Source organism: Rhodnius prolixus, unplaced genomic scaffold (assembly GCF_049639745.1).
Source record: "Rhodnius prolixus isolate KJV_2025 unplaced genomic scaffold, Rpr scaffold_14, whole genome shotgun sequence".
NCBI lineage: Eukaryota > Metazoa > Arthropoda > Insecta > Hemiptera > Reduviidae > Rhodnius > Rhodnius prolixus.
The window spans coordinates 4,758,301-4,775,437 of NW_027411594.1; the positions used below are offsets into that span (position 1 = coordinate 4,758,301).

A 17,137-nucleotide genomic window follows, 5' to 3' on the forward strand; every position below is an offset into this window, starting at 1 on the left:
GTCTAATGTGCTGCAAACCAATAGAACAGTATCTTCTATTCTTTCGAAAATGATGGGTAGATCCGCAGTGCTGGGCAATATCGTTTCATTTTCATCCGAATTAGCATGTATGCTTATTGTATCTCGAGATCGGTTTTAGGTTTTTCTTCCATCGTCAGAGGTAGATGAATCCTGTTCCTTTTTCAAAGCTTCTGAAGATACGTATCACCGCCAAATGCGCCTTCTAACTATAATTCTTCAACAACTAAAAACCGCAGCACCAGTAAAGCGTAATCTTCGTCGGTAGTTTGGTGTAGAGATTTCGAGTTCATCTATTTGTTTTTAGTCTCGCACTATCACATGCTGACTGATTAAGCTTGATTACATGTTATTTGTGTTGTTCAAAATATAAATGAATCGTAATATATTTTTGTAAAAATAACGGAATAAAAATTAATGAAACCTAGTTACTGCTAAAGATTATAGTGTGATTATAGTGTTTATAGTGTGTGCATAATGTTTTAGAATTGAAGAGCTTGGTGCAAAAAGGAGTTATCTACATTTTTTTCAGTAAACGTGTTTAGCGGCGCCCCCTATTGTATGTTCAATTCTACATCTTTTGGTGCATAAATGAGTCTTTATGCAGACTCGTTTATTATTACTTATACTCTAACCTAGGTTAGATTTGGAGCAAAAATGAGTTTTCTACTGCAGATAACTTTCTTTTGCTCCAAACCGAAAAGATGACGCCATCAATCAAACAAAAATTTTTATATTAGGTTTATTTAATGTTTATATTAGGTAGATATTATTATTTTCCTTTTTGACAGGCATAATAATATATCTAACATTCGCTTCGACAAGACACAAAATGCCACTTAAAAGCTCAAAAACAAGAAATCTGTTCGACTAAAGTACTTAATGTGTACTCAAGTTTTACTGAAAATTATGATTTTGGTGCAAAAAAGAGTTAGCGGCAAAATTACTTTTGCTTATAGCAAGCCTAAAAAATGCCCTAGAAAGTTCAAATTGAGCTCCAAATGACCCCATTACAATATATTAACTAATCCTTACAGCAGACACAACATAAGGAATACATCTTAAAGCATATTTAGTCTTTTGTCCCTACTAAAAATTTTAAAAAACTGTAGATAACTCCTTTTTGCACCAAGCTCTTCAATTGTAAAGTTGGAGATGTACTTTATTCAGGGGGGGGGGCTTTTAAGTTTCCTTAATTTTGCGATTTTGATCAATAACTGATATCGGATTGCTTGCAGGATAAAGTAGTGTCACATTCTTTTATTTTTGCCAAAGGATTTCCGCGGGAAAACTGTAAAAAGTTATATAATCGTAATACTTCCGCTTCCGTAAAAGGAAAGAAGGGCAAAAAAGCGCTCCGTAAAAGGGTTGGGGGGGAAGAATTTTAGTCGCTAGAGATAACAGCTAAGAAATCAACGCGCTTTACTAAAGTTTAGAGTCGTGACGTACTCGTTTGTGTGTATATGCAGATGGTGTAAGATCTTTAGATATATATATATATATATATATATATATATATATATATATATGTTTGAATGCCTTTAGGTTCGAGATTGAGATTATGAAGGAGTAAGTGAGTAGGAGAGAGAGAGAGAGAGCTCTTGTTATGAAAAAGCTTTGAAATAGAAAGAAGCTCGTAATCTCTCCATATACTGCAGTAGCTGAAGTTTAGCGTGTACCCCATCATTAAATAGACTATGGAGTTTGTATAAGTATGTGTGTGTATATAGTGATAGAAAAGTATTTTGAGTTGTAAAGTAGTGAGGAGGAGGTATAAGAGGTCTGTCTACCGTCCGAAGTAGTCTATGTGGAAGTAGACTATAGTGGTAAGAAGATAGATTTAGACCACAATACCTTCATATCACGTGCTCGTATGGTATCCTATCTAGGAATAGACGTTTGTGTACTGCCCAAGTCTGCGCCTCCCCTGTGCTAGTGGGCAGTTTCTTGTAGCCTCTTCATCTATCCTCTGTTTCCTTTTATTTTATTATCTATCTACATCTCTAAAAAAAATATGAGCGTTACTATTTTTTATGTTTGGTTCCCCCTTGCTCCTTACAGCCTACATTACCATAGAGTTCGCTTGTGCCCGGTTTCAGTTCACTACCCATATCGCTAGCTCTGGTACAGCTAGCCCAGGATCGTCATTATCCAAGTAATCATTCCGCTATAATAACACACTCCTGTTTTCTATCTGACTACAGCACTGCCTATTCTAATATTCCACCTCCATACACAAAAAAAAGAGAGGTAAAAAATAATTACATTCAAATCATAGAGATTATTCTGAAAACTATGATTATATTGCATCAATTCCGTTGTAGTTTCTTCTTAATTACTTCCGTTTTACGTAGTACTTGCTAGATCTAAAATAAATCTAGAAATGTCTGGGGTGAAAAATCACGTGACTTTTACTACTACATAGTAGTTAATAATGTTTTTCAAACTCAGAACTTTTAGTATTGAATTGTCCCCTTCTCGATTTGTTCTTTTCTTTTACCAACATTGAGATTTTTAGAAGTGCACCGATGACTTGTAAATAGTCCATGAGTGCCGCCGTTCGGCAGGAGTCTATGAAGACTGGCATGATTGGCGTGAATGATGGCCATCCAGCCATGCCATTATAGCAGGAGGTTCACAGTTGACAATTTATGTGTAAGTCGCGCGAGGCGACCGGCCAGCTTCAATCGTCGTGAAGGTTGAGGACGCTTAGACCAAAGATAGCATAGTGAGAGGATTGAGGAGGCAATGGAATTCTTTGACGGGAATCTGATGATGACAAAAGAGGAAGTCTTTTTTGTATAGTGTGACCAAGGGTACGTATGGTTTACGATTGAAGTGTGATTTGATTGGTCGGATGTGTAGCAGCATGGACCCCAAGTTAAAGTGTCTATATTCAGACCAATGTCTGAATAGTTTTCAGAGCTTTTAAGCTCCACTCTTCAGATTACCCTTCTTTGTAGTCGACTATCGTTTCAATGTCTTTCCTAAAGCTCACTTAGAATCGGGTACACAGGCTAAACCAACTTGAACTGTCTAAATATGAGTCCACCATAACATCTGTCTCCATCTCATATTTGGACCTAAAAATCTTCCTCCACCCTTACATTCCCCAGCATCCTTCTCACATAAATCTTTATTAGAACTCTACGCACTATTGACAGAACTTTAAGCATTTCATTTTTATATTTTATCTTCCCGCGAAATGGTTATCTTTAACAGAAGAAGTTAAAGTCAATTAGCGGGCACCTGTAGCGCTGGCAGCTAATCTTCCTTTAATTACTTCGAATTACTTTTTTTATTTTTTCATTATTAACCCTTCTGGTTATGTAAAGATGTCCTGGCTAACAGGATATTGTAAAAAAAAAAAACTTAAGATAAGGTTCAACTAGATTTCCTGCATCACACAAAACTAGTTTTTGAGGAATACGGGCACATCAAATCGCAGACTTATTATGAGGATTTTTTTTTTCAAATTGAATATTATTTTTATGCAAGCAGTATTACGAGACTTCCGCTTCATTATATTACTAAATTAATTGCTGTCAGTCATAGGTGCATCAATCGCTCTTTTGACTATTATATTCTAGATTGTCCTCTTTCGGCTGCTCCAATAAATTTGCTTTGTTGACATTCTAGAATTCTAAAAAAATAATTATAATTAATTAGTCGAAATAAATGATTGCAGCAATAGGCACACATATTATTATTCAATCAATTAATCATTAATTACTTAATGACAATAATAATAATAATGTTATTATTACTCAATCAGGTTACATAGTTTCGTCATTAAATTGTGGATTTTTCAGTTTTTGCCTCACACCTTTAAACAGCGGATGTTACATATTATATAGAGTGCTTTTATATTTATAGTATTTTTTTTTAATTTTTTCCATCTATATGTATATATATAAACATATATATTTTTTCTTTTTAAATGTCAGTTTTTAAAAGTCACTTTGATCGAAAGGAAGTTATAAATTATTTATAATTTTATGCTTTTTTTATTTAAAACTGAAGTTGACGACTAATTTATTTTTGAATAAATTGTTTTTTGTTTTTGACGTGAATATGTCTTTAAATTTGTATGGTGGCAATCCAAAAAACCTAATGATAACAAAATCGGGGAATAGAGTTTGGCGTTATAGTTTCGAAGCTATCGTCTACATCCAAAATTAAATTAGATCCACTGGATAGCTAAAGGATCAAAGAATTCATTACGATAAGCGAGGACTGTGACGCATCGCGCGCGGTGGAGGGGCAAGCGCCGCCATTTTGAGATCATTTTGCTGCGTATCGAGATTTGCAAATGGTATAACTTTTGACTCGGAGAAGCTACGATGTTCGTTTAAGTTTTTTAATCGTCAGCTGTAGTCACAATCTATCGATTGTAAATAAAACATTAGTGTAAAATAGTGACAGTGAATATAATAAGGTGTTAGAATAAAAAAATATATTATCAAAAATATATACGCGTCGAAAAGCCAAAACCATGTACAGAGATCGTATATACGGTTGGAAAGGGCTTCTCAAGAACAATCGAATGGTAATAATAAAACAACATATGACCTGTGCGGGGAACGTAAAAGAATGAATGCGGCCGAGCGGATCAACGACGGTGTCCAGTACATCTCTGCAGCCGGGGCGGTTGAAATTATGCAAGTGGGCTGATGAAATCGCTTCTACATCGACAACGGACTGTATAGGCATAGATTGTGTTCGATCGTTCGATTATGAAGACACATTGTTTCATCCTAAATATATAAATAAAAATATTTTATATAAAAAATATAACCCGTTACGTAAACGTATTCTCACGTACAACACACGGCCGGGTCCATGACACAGCTTCAGTTTTTTTTTGTTTTTAATTTTAAACTGGAAAAACAAAAAAACGAGAGTTTTTCTTTTATGAAATTTTTTGAATCTAGCCGAAAATAATTGTATGAGAAAAAGATGGCGGAAAAAGTAAGGTTCATTTTCATGTTATTATCATTTAGTGAAGAAACTAGTATAGTTAGCGTATTCTGCATTTTAACGCAGAGTTAGGCAGGGTTTGAATCCGGTTGTTCTGACTCCTTAGATTTTCTCTTCCTAGGAGCTTCTTGCAGCTCACTGTCCACGGATGTTCAGCCCTGTCTCTAAGGAGAGGCAGTTACACTGAAAATAAAGCTTCGGGCGCTAATGACCTCAGCCGTTGAGGCGCCTTAAAAAAAAAAGAAAGAAAGAAAATGCCTTTATCTCATTCATCTTTCTTGAATTTCCCTGGGAAAAGTGTTTCAAACAGAAGTTCTTAGACTTTTAGCTAGCCTAAAGATTAAAGAAAAAGCGTTAGAACCATTTTTCTTCTTGAGGAGACCAAAAAAAAAAAAAGAAAGAAAGAAAACAAGAAAATTTATTCACTAATACTTTACTTCCGGTTGGAGCATTCTCCTTCCCCTAAGCGTAAATTATCATATTTTCCAACTTTGTGCGATTTTCATTATCAAGTTATCATGTAACCACCAAAAACCGTATTAATTTGTGGAAAATACTTTTCCGGGACTCAGGGGTGGACCTTAAAACAGGAATGAACCCTCAAGTCAAAGGATGTAAAAAATAAATCGAATAACTCTGACGTCATTCTATTTATTAATATAATATTTGTATAAACAATAAAGAAAATATCTACAGTGTAGATTCTACATTATATTTATTAATTTTTTTACAATTATTATTATTATTTTAATATATAGCGATATTATCAGGGAATTTATATACAATAAATAAATAAATAAATAAAAATAAATAAATCATCAAATTTTGCTGCGTAATTGGAAATTTTATCTGACATCACCGTACAAACAGACAAAGTTTTTTTGTGCTTGCACAATAAAACCACACAAACTAACAAAAAACAACAAGATTTTTAAATATAGAGTATATATATATATATATATATAAATTTGTGTTTAGGAGTATGTGCGCTGTGAACTTGTTCTGGCGTGGTTTTTTCCTGAGTCATATATGAACGCAATATATAGGATTTGCCTGTATAATTTCCCTGTGCATATGTTGTTATATAATCATAATATACGTACTTGTACTATATATATATATATATATATATATATATATATAAATGTGTAACTGATAAATAGATTAAATAAGAGAGAAGGAATTTTAAACTCCGAAAACAATACATTCACAAAGTCAGGTATAAAAACATACAAGCACATATATACGTATATATAATATATATAAAAAAGAAGTATCATTAGTACGATATTAGTCAACCTGTTGCACTACTTGGAAATTATTATCGACTAGTTATATCGATGTTAATTTCTTAGTATTATAATAATTATTAATATGAAAAATAAAACTTGTTTTCATGAATTAGTCATTCAGTTGGGATGTTGGATATTTTACTGTTTGCATCTTTTACTTCTACATTGGTAGTGGTTTAGGAATGGTTTACATTAAATGGGAATTTCATCTATTGTATATTTTACTTGTTTTTTTTTTTTTTAACTGTTGCAAATTGAATACATATATTTAATCGATCTATTGTTAGGAGAGAATGCAAGGTCATACACCTAATACGTTTTAATATTTTATTTCTTATTGTCCTTTCATTTTTTTTTCTATAAATCGATCTGATCTATCGATCAGAAAATTGGAATATTTACTAGTTTTACCACATTATTGGTTAGTAAAAAATAGTTTTTGCAGGCTATAGCCAATGTGTGAGCACGATTTATACTAATTCTTAATACTAGACTAAGAGGAAGTAATACGATTGTGTAAAAAATTGTCGAGTTTACACCTGAATTATCTGTTATATGATATTTTTTGAGAAGATATAACAAGATGAAGTTTGGGTTTTGTTTTTTTGCATTTCTTTCTGATTTCGAATTGCGGTATCTCCTGTCCTATAGGTGTAATCCCTGCGAGATTCTGTTCAATCATAGTACTAGATTACCTCTACAGTTGTACACAATTGAAGCTTTCTAGCTCTATTTATTAAGGAGATATAAGGTGATAAAGTTTGGGAGTTTTGCATGTCCTTTAAATTTCGAATTGCGGTATCTCCTGTCCTATAGGTGTAATCCCTGCGAAATTCTGTTCAATCATAGTACTCGATTACCTCTACAATTGTGCACAATCGCCGCTCTCTAGCTCTATTTATGAAGGAGATATAAGGTGATAAAATTTGGGAGTTTTGCATTTCCTTTAAATTTCGAATCGCTGTATCACCTGTTCTATTGGTGTTATCTCTGCGTTAATGTACACAATTGTAGTACTAGTTTACCTCTACGATTGTGCACAATCGCAGCTTTCCAGCTCTATTTATGAAGGAGATATAAGGTGATAAAGTTTGGGAGTTTTGCATTTCCTTTAAATTTCGAATCGCTGTATCTCCTGCCCTATTGGTGTAATCCCTGCGTTAATGTACACAATTGTAGTACTAGTTTACCTCTACGATTGTGCACAATCGCAGCTTTCCAGCTCTATTTATGAAGGAGATATAAGGTGATAAAGTTTGGGAGTTTTGCATTTCCTTTAAATTTCGAATCGCTGTATCACCTGTTCTATTGGTGTTATCTCTGCGTTAATGTACACAATTGTAGTACTAGTTTACCTCTACGATTGTGCACAATCGCAGCTTTCCAGCTCTATTTATGAAGGAGATATAAGGTGATAAAATTTAGGAGTTTTGCATTTCCTTTAAATTTCGAATCGCTGTATCTCCTGCCCTATTGGTGTTATCTCTGCGTTAATGTACACAATTGTAGTACTAGTTTACCTCTACGATTGTGCACAATCGCAGCTTTCCAGCTCTATTTATGAAGGAGATATAAGGTGATAAAATTTAGGAGTTTTGCATTTCCTTTAAATTTCGAATCGCTGTATCTCCTGCCCTATTGGTGTTATCTCTGCGTTAATGTACACAATTGTAGTACTAGTTTACCTCTACGATTGTGCACAATCGCAGCTTTCCAGCTCTATTTATGAAGGAGATATAAGGTGATAAAATTTAGGAGTTTTGCATTTCCTTTAAATTTCGAATCGCTGTATCTCCTGCCCTATTGGTGTTATCTCTGCGTTAATGTACACAATTGTAGTACTAGTTTACCTCTACGATTGTGCACAATCGCAGCTTTCCAGCTCTATTTATGAAGGAGATATAAGGTGATAAAATTTAGGAGTTTTGCATTTCCTTTAAATTTCGAATCGCTGTATCTCCTGCCCTATTGGTGTTATCTCTGCGTTAATGTACACAATTGTAGTACTAGTTTACCTCTACGATTGTGCACAATCGCAGCTTTCCAGCTCTATTTATGAAGGAGATATAAGGTGATAAAATTTAGGAGTTTTGCATTTCCTTTAAATTTCGAATCGCTGTATCTCCTGCCCTATTGGTGTTATCTCTGCGTTAATGTACACAATTGTAGTACTAGTTTACCTCTACGATTGTGCACAATCGCAGCTTTCCAGCTCTATTTATGAAGGAGATATAAGGTGATAAAATTTAGGAGTTTTGCATTTCCTTTAAATTTCGAATCGCTGTATCTCCTGCCCTATTGGTGTAATCCCTGCGAAATTCTGTTCAATTATCTTTGATTTTACGAATTCAATACATAATTTGGATTACAAATATATACAGTCGACTCTCGATAATTCGAAACTCGATAATTCGAATTTTTTGATAATTCAAACTCTACAGCTGCTAACTTCGGTAAATCGAAAAAATTCAATGTATTTAGATGCGCTCGATAACTCGAAATCCTTTTCCCTTAACAACAGGGAGAGAAGGCTCTATAATTCGAACGAGGCCACCTTCCCCTCTTTATAATTCGAATTTTCCCTAGTAATGTTTACTTCTCATTTTCCGCTTATTGTCCATTTCATGCGTAATGTTTCATTCCTTTCAGCCCAGTTTAACTTTCCAAAACAACCCTTATAAAACTGTCCTACCGGACAGTTTTAATTCTCTTTCCTAGTTTGTCAAGATGGGAAGTACGTCTCCCTTACTATGTTCGACAAAAGAAAAGATATCGCCATAACTCTCAATATTCCACCATCAACGCTTTCTACAATTCTAAGTCACTTGACTAAGTCAAGCCACATTGAAACAAAAAACTGTTCTTCATTTTTTTAATTAGGTACATATGTATATTATTATTTATTGGAATGTTAATACATATGTAATTTTTTTGTTCTTTTTTGTCGTTTTCATTATTTTCCGTTTTCTACTTGAGGCTATAAGTCTAAAACTTAGGTAAGCTCATACGTATTTTCAATATACGTATGTACATACATATATACATAATAAAAACTCTTAATAATTCGAATTTTTTTTCCCCTTCTTGATAATTCGAAGTCTCGATAATTCGAATTTTTCTTGTAGTCCCTTGGATTTCGATTTATCGAGAGTCGACTATATATATATATATATATTTACTAGTATTTGTGGCCGAAATTACAACTTTTGGCCATACATGTGCAATTGTACATCATTCATTCAAAATATTTCATGCTTTTAATAAATATCCTTTCATTATTAATTGAGTAATTATATTTTATGAATACTATTAATTATATATTTCCATTTCTTTGCAGGTAAGTTACCTTTTCATTGATTGGAACTGTTTTCAAATAGTAAGTGTTAATTATTTATTTATTTATATGTACGGTCATATCGCTAGGGCGCGGGTTAAATGGGTGGGTTATAATCGAGTTAAAAGAGAATTCCTGTACCGGAAATAGCTTAACACTCAACAGATTGTTCACTAACAGAATAAAATGTTTCTTGAATCTTTATGAAAAATTTCGTACGTACAAAATTTCCTTTATGGAAAATACTTCCTTTTTTTTTTTAAGACAATTTTCTAGCTTAGACAATATCTACAGGGTAATTTACAGTTTTACCAACTGTATAGTGTTGGTAAGAATTAAGTATGACTCAAATGTTTGGTGTTTGAAGAACAAATTTTTTTTTCTTTTTGTGTGTTAATGATAGTCATGTGAATCTTCACAAAAGATATTTTTTTGTTTTAAGTCGCTATCAACAGGCGGTACCCTGTATCTTGTTCTAAATGAATGTTTGTCACCTGTCCAATATATATCCAATAAGTTAAATAGGTGTTCAGACCAGAGATGTAATGGTAATATATCAATCCATTTTTAAGGGAGGAGATCAAGATCTTTTTTTGATCTGTTAGCGTAAAACCTGATGATGGGCGATACAGATATGGAAGTGGTTGTTTGGAGTGAGTGAGATAGTATATAGAGAAGGATGGTTTACAGCAGAGCCATGGCGTTGTCAACAGCAACCTGATGCCCAATCTCAGCAGGTACCTCTAAACTATATTGTACACCCACCATATCTCGTATCTTTCTGACTACAGATTGTAACTTATTAGACTTTAAACATCTGTCATCATAGTAGGAGTTTCAGTTTCAAGTGTACAGTTTTAAGGTCTTCAGTCTTTCACATTCTTTGTCTTCTTTGTCTTATCTTGGTAGTTTCAGTTCTTTCGTTTTCTCATTTGTTGTTAGTAAATTATTTTAAGTAAGAAGGTTGATATCGTTATAGCGGCAAGATCGTGTTCTCGGAAGTTCTCCTTCTAGGATATCATTATTACGATCTTCGAGTTTGTTTGTTTTTTTAATTTTTTTTTTTAATTTTAACCGGAAATTGAGGTTTCTTGAACGTCACAGAATTTTGTGTTTCGTTTTGGGATCAAATTGAAGAATCTACAATAAGATTTTGGCCATAAAATGGTTTATTGAATCGAATTTTAATTCAGATTTTTCAAAGTTCAAGTGACAAATCTTGACAATCTTGTAGATATTACTTGATCCATCCTACGCTCAGTATTTTTACATGGGTAACTGCATGTTTTTAAAAAAATAAAAAATAAAAAAAGCAAAAAGCAATCTATGCATGTAAATGCATGCAAATTGAGATTTAAAAAAATAAAGATGTAGATTTAAAAAAAATAATAATAATAATAATAAGAACACATATTTAAAGCTTGTACCCACTCGCTATATTAAGAGCACATACAAACTGCTGGACAAGTCCAGTAACTCCAATCTTGCTGGAGTTTACAGAATGTATTTATGTTCTGCTCCAGCGGGGTGAATATTAAGGAAATTGGCTTGGCTTTATTTTTTGCTCCCTCCCTTTCACCTGTCTCTCTCTCTCACTCTGTCTCTCTTCTTTGTGTCTATTCGGTGCATGTTAAAGGCGAAATTGCTTTCATTTTTTGTACGTACTCTAAACTACAAGTTTTTACTGTTTCCAGAGGCGTACTGTGTGCTCTGCAAATTCTTGGGCCTTCCACAACTCCTTCGGCTATTTATTATCAGTAATTTTTAGAAAAGAGAGACAAAAAAAAAAGCCTGTCAACAGGTTCTTCATTATTTTCTTAAAGAAAAAGATGTTTATTTTATTTGACTAGTGTAAAACTGTATACATTATCTCTCTCTCTTTCTTTGCTTATTCTTTGCTCTGTTCACATAATTTTCTTGGTAAAATTAATGTATCTTTAAAAAAAAAGAAGAGAAAAACCTTGAAATTAAAGATATGTCTATTTTAAAACCTAATACACGTTATTTTTACCATCTTTATTTATTTATACTTTTTTATTACATTTCATTATATTTTTAATACAGTATTTATAATATAATATAGGGACTCTGTGAAAAAATATTTACATATATACTTTATTTATTTTTTTTATTGTATTATGCATTTTAATATTTCTTAATTTTACAAGACCATTTTGAAAAGAAGAGGAAAATCCTGCATGATTTAGCATAATAAGAAAAATCGTGATTTTACAAACTTTATTTTGTTGACTTTCTGGTGGGGGGGAGGGGTGAAGTAATCTTTTCTATTTCAATTTAACCGGAAATATCCATTTTTAAAGTCCTAAAAAAACCTTTTAGGTCGCAGAAAGCGGAAACATTATTGAAAATTGGATGAAAAAATTCAATTTGTAACCTTTGACTTCCTCATTTTAAGACAATCTACTTTAAAAATTGACTACTGGTCCCATCTAAAAGAGTTTTCCATGAATTAAACAACTTGATAAACTAAACACTGTTGAGCGCTCGTGAACACGTTTTCTTGTAAAAACAAACGTAATTTCTCATGCGAAGATAAAAGGAATCCTGGAAAATGATATACCGTTAGAAAGCCCATATTAGACTAGGGAACTTTTATAAAAAGTGCCTGGCACCTAGGTCTGATAATGATCACGTAAGGGCCTAATGGAGTTTTCTTAAAAATTTCGATTACTTTTATTTGTCCAGGTATCCCGGAGGAAGATTAAGGCTGTTTGGAGAATAACTTATGCTTCGAAATGGTATCAATTTTTAGAAAATTTATCTGCCTTTCTAACCGTGTCATCAGAATCAAATTCGGACTAAAACTTTCTAAGTAATAACATTTTTATTGGAAAAAAAGTAATGATTTTAAAAAATAAACATCATTTAAAGTGACGTCGCTCAAGAACAGTGGAAAATATGAAGTTGGCCAATACGTCATTGAACTCCACTTTAGATGTACTACACACAGTAGGCCTATGGACAATACTTACTGTTTCACCCTGTATATATTACAAATTGATCCTTCCAAGAAACCTGAATGTCGAACAAAATCTCTCATACGGAAATACAAACTTTTTTTAAAATCAGTTTTGCGGATAGTATATGAGTAAAAATTTGGGTTCGTAAAAATGAAAATTACTCCATTGAAATCCCTATCGTTATTAACTTATCTTCACCATCGCCATCACCTCCATTTCAGTTTATGTTAAGTCTCAAGTAAAGGATGGATGATAAGCAAATCAGTTTGGATGAAGATCAACCGGTTCTTGAAGAGATATTAACCTAATTTTTAATAGACAGAAATTAAGTTAATGTTCACAGATAAGAGTGTGTTTAAAGTAGGTGTTTATAAATTCTCAAAACGTTTAAATGAAGAATACAAAAAATATTATATAAAAAAAAAATCTTATATTTTTATTATGAGAAAAAGAATTCATGTTCTGCTTAGATTAGTGAAATTAGGTGAATCTCGAAAAGAATATCACAAAAGAGGAGAAGGGGTACTCCTCCTGGGGCGCCAATTTCGCTAAATATCGATTATAAAATACAAACGGAAAGTGAGAAAGACAGAGAGAGAGAGAAAGGCATAAGCGTGGCTAAATAACGGATCGGAAAGGCGTTTATATTTACTAACGATGATCAACAACTTCCGGCCGTTCTTTTTGCAGCCACAAAACCTACACACACACACAAACACTGTGGACATGCGGAGCAGTGAGTGAATGAGTGAGTATTTGTGGACTTCTTTAGCGGGAGAATTTAGAAACTCTGGAATCAAGGTTTAGTAGCTGTTCCCAGGGAAGATTTAAATTATGACGTTGTCTGTTAGAAGTTTAACTGCTAGCGGAGGAACAGCTTTTTTTCTTTTTGGGCTTATTCCTATTTTTTTTATTTAAGTTTTGTTTCGTTTTAATGAAGTCTTCTTCAAGTTTTATTTATTAATTTAATACAATACGCAAATAGTAAATAATTAAAGTAAAATAATTTGTGTTTATGGTAAAATGAAGTCACCAAAAAGTAAAATTGAATAATCTATAAGGCCGTGTGAATTCAGAGTGGGAGAGTAAAGGATAGAAAAAGTAAACTAACAACTTTACTGGCGCTTTGGGCGCTATATATACTGTGGACGGGGACGGAAGCTGGGCCAGTATAACCTGCACTTATGCTACCTCTCAGCCTCTCAGCTGGCTGTCACATTCTAATCCAGCGGAAGTTACTACAACAACTACACCCAGCTGATCCACATTCGCCAATCTTATTGCTGTCCAAGTTGTTGATTTAAAGGAAAAAAAAAACTTCGAAAGGAGAGTTTTTAATTCCCACGGCCGAGTTAGTGGACGACTTCTTTTTTTTTTAAGGTCGCCTCGCGACTCTCGACTCCCTTCTGTTGCTTAAGAAAAAAAGTCTCCCGCGCGCGTTATCGCTATTACCGCGCTGTTTGCCCGCCTTAAATTTAAACACTAATCATTTATTTACTGATATTTCTCTAAATAGGGCGTTTAATTACATTATATTCTATTTTTATGATTAATTACTTTACTGACTTACTTTTTATCAAATTAGACTGCTCGCTTAATAGATAATTCTAATTATTGGTATAAGGAGGCGGATCTAGTTCATTGCAGCGAAAAGTGTGGGTCTAATAGGGAAAACCTCGCCTTTTTTTGCTAGTTCAAGGTTTTTCCAACAATCTCAGCGCAGCGTCTTCTCTGGTCTCCAAGTGTAGGTGACCTCATAGTAAAGTAAAGTAATCGCCTATTTTGTCAGGCGGGGCTTTACGTCCAACTACTAATTCGGTGTCGTGGACGTAGGCGACTAGCAAACATACTTTACTGTAAATTTCTTTTATTAACCATTAAATAAAATCCAAGGCCTAAAGACCGGCAATTGAACCCAGTACCACAATACATATTAGCTTTGCAGGTCTCGCCACTAACCTCTGGGCTACCTAGTGGTAAACTAGTGAGTGACACAGTGTAAGTGACGTTATCTTTCTTCTAAGTCGTGGCCTTTCACAGTGGTCTCACGGCAGGACAGCCACTGGAATCGTCTTATAACCACTGGCAAATTCTGGCCTGTTCTGAATCAAGACAGTTAATAATAGCTATTTATTTTAGATTAATTGCTTTGAACATTAAATTCATTAAATTCTTCATATTGCTGTCAAGTAATGCCTATTTTTGCCCGGCGTGCTTTACGTGAAAGTACCAAATTAAGTGTAAAAATTGAAATATTTTTCACTTCTTGGCATTTCTACATCGCTCCAATTAAGTCCCAAAGTTTCTTTTAAATTGATCAAATTGAACACAGAATTTAACTTTAACAGTTATTAGTTGAACGAGTCAACGTTTACTCCACATACACTACCCTGAAGAAGGTAATAGATTTACCGAAACGTTGGTAAGATGAAACCATGTTTGAATTTATTGATTGAACCGCACCTCCAATATTCCCCAAAATCATTAACTCAGAATCTTTACTCTGCGAGTCCAAATTCAACGTAACAGCACTGTTTTATTCTTTCCATTTCACCTTTAATTAAGAAACGTGGGAGGTGCTGATATTAAAAGTAAGTAAAGTAATTGCCTATTTTTGTAGGCAATTACTTTACATCTAACGACCAAATTAGGTGTCGATGACGGAGGTGATTAGCAAACATACTTTACTATTTTCTTATATTAACCATTAAAGGTATAGATAGGGGAATATATAGACTAGTACCGCAATACATGTTAGCTTTGCGGGAATTGCAGCGCTAGTATTCAATTGATATTAAAGTTAGGACCATTATTATTTTTTAAGGTGTAAAAACGATTTTTCCTAAAGCCGTTTTCGAGAAAGACTCAAAATATTTAAAAATGATTAAGTACATTGGACTTCCGGTTAACTGAACTCTTGTAGGATTTTTTTTTTAAGTGAATTAATCAGTTTTGAACTTACTACGATTTCTCGTATTTTTTATTCGAAATGATTACAAAAATACAAAGCAATTCGTTTAAAACTACATTTTCGAACGCAGCGGACTGTAATTTCGGAAAATCTGCATAATCCTAATATTTTCTTTTTAAAATTAACAAAGTAAAATAAAGAAAACTTCTAGGGTAATCCATTTTAAATTTTTTTCTGAAATGATTGCTTAACTTAAATTTGCAGTCGGAAGAAGGAAGTAATACGATTTTCAGGTTTACCAACCTTATTTTAATTTATTGAAAAGGTTAGTAGGTTTGCGATTTAGCGTTGTTCTCGTATTTATTGTATCCCTCACTGGTACAGACTTTCAACAATCATCAGTTGAATTCGATTTCAACCACTTCTAATTCGACTTCAATCATTCAGAATACGATTTTAGACTTAGAATTCGAATTCAGCAAGTGTAGTGTGAGAAGGAAACATCATTGAATTCGAAATTTTTACGCCAAACTCATTGATCTATCCCTAATGATTTATTGAAAGATTGAAACCGGTCAGGAGCACATTTTAATTCGCCTCGTAACGATCTAAACGTAGGCACATTAAATATGTTGTTTGGAATCCAACCTTGTGGAAATTACGATTTTTTAGTGAAACAAATTTTTCTTTTGTTTTCTTAAATTTAAAATAGTGCAGGTATTTCCGAAATATACCGGAATTACCCTTACGTCAATCAGTGATCCCAATATAATTGACGCACTCAATGTAATAATAAAAAAATCGTACTTCCAATCCCATAAATTTTTCCTTAAGACGTACTAAAGACGTATTTCCCAGAATACTGAAGGGGGGATACAAAAACATAATTAGAAAAATCAATAGTTTTTTTTTTAAATTTGGTTAATATCGTGGGAATCCTGGGATACAATTTATTACTATTTCTTTTTTTAAATTTTATTTTATAAATTAAATATGGGCCTGCGCTATGAGAGCTTTACCAACAGGTGATACGTGTTCTAGAGGACGCTCAGTTCTTCATAGGTCCTTCATTACCGAGAAAAAGATATTGTACTTCCGTTTAATTAAATGTAAATTCTAAGGCCTAGTTTAATTGCGATTTATGTAAAATAATCGAACACCGTTCGAATATTCCTGGTCGATCAAAACAACCATAAAAAGTTAACATGCAGTTTCTGTATTTAGTAAACCACTTTAACACATTTAAAAAATAATAATAAATAGAAAAAAAAAAATCTGGTTATCTATTTTTCATAATTACAAATTCAAAACCAGCATCTATTTGTCTGTAAGCCTGCTATAAGTAAGTCTTGCTCTGTTTACAAACACAAACACAAAATATTAACAAACACGTACACTTAACAAACAAACACTAACACACAAAGTAAACATCTTTAGTGTTACATTAATTTTGTTTGATTCATGTTATGGTCTCTCCCACGGCCTATTTTTTTGCTCAGTATGTATTTGTAAGGCGTACACTTTCTCCTATATAATAATAAACTTGGAAAGTTTAAACTTGAATGTATGTGCTTTACTCTCTTTCTCTCTCTCTCACTCAGATTTATTTATTAGGCGCTTA

General features: G+C 33.2%; 1 protein-coding gene across 4 annotated transcripts in view; it reads left to right on the plus strand.

Annotated features, from left to right (window-relative positions):
- LOC141451716 (uncharacterized) overlaps positions 1–17,137 on the plus strand; it is a 275,083-nt gene that overhangs the window by 29,564 nt on the left and 228,382 nt on the right. The gene's annotated exons all lie outside the window — the stretch shown is intronic.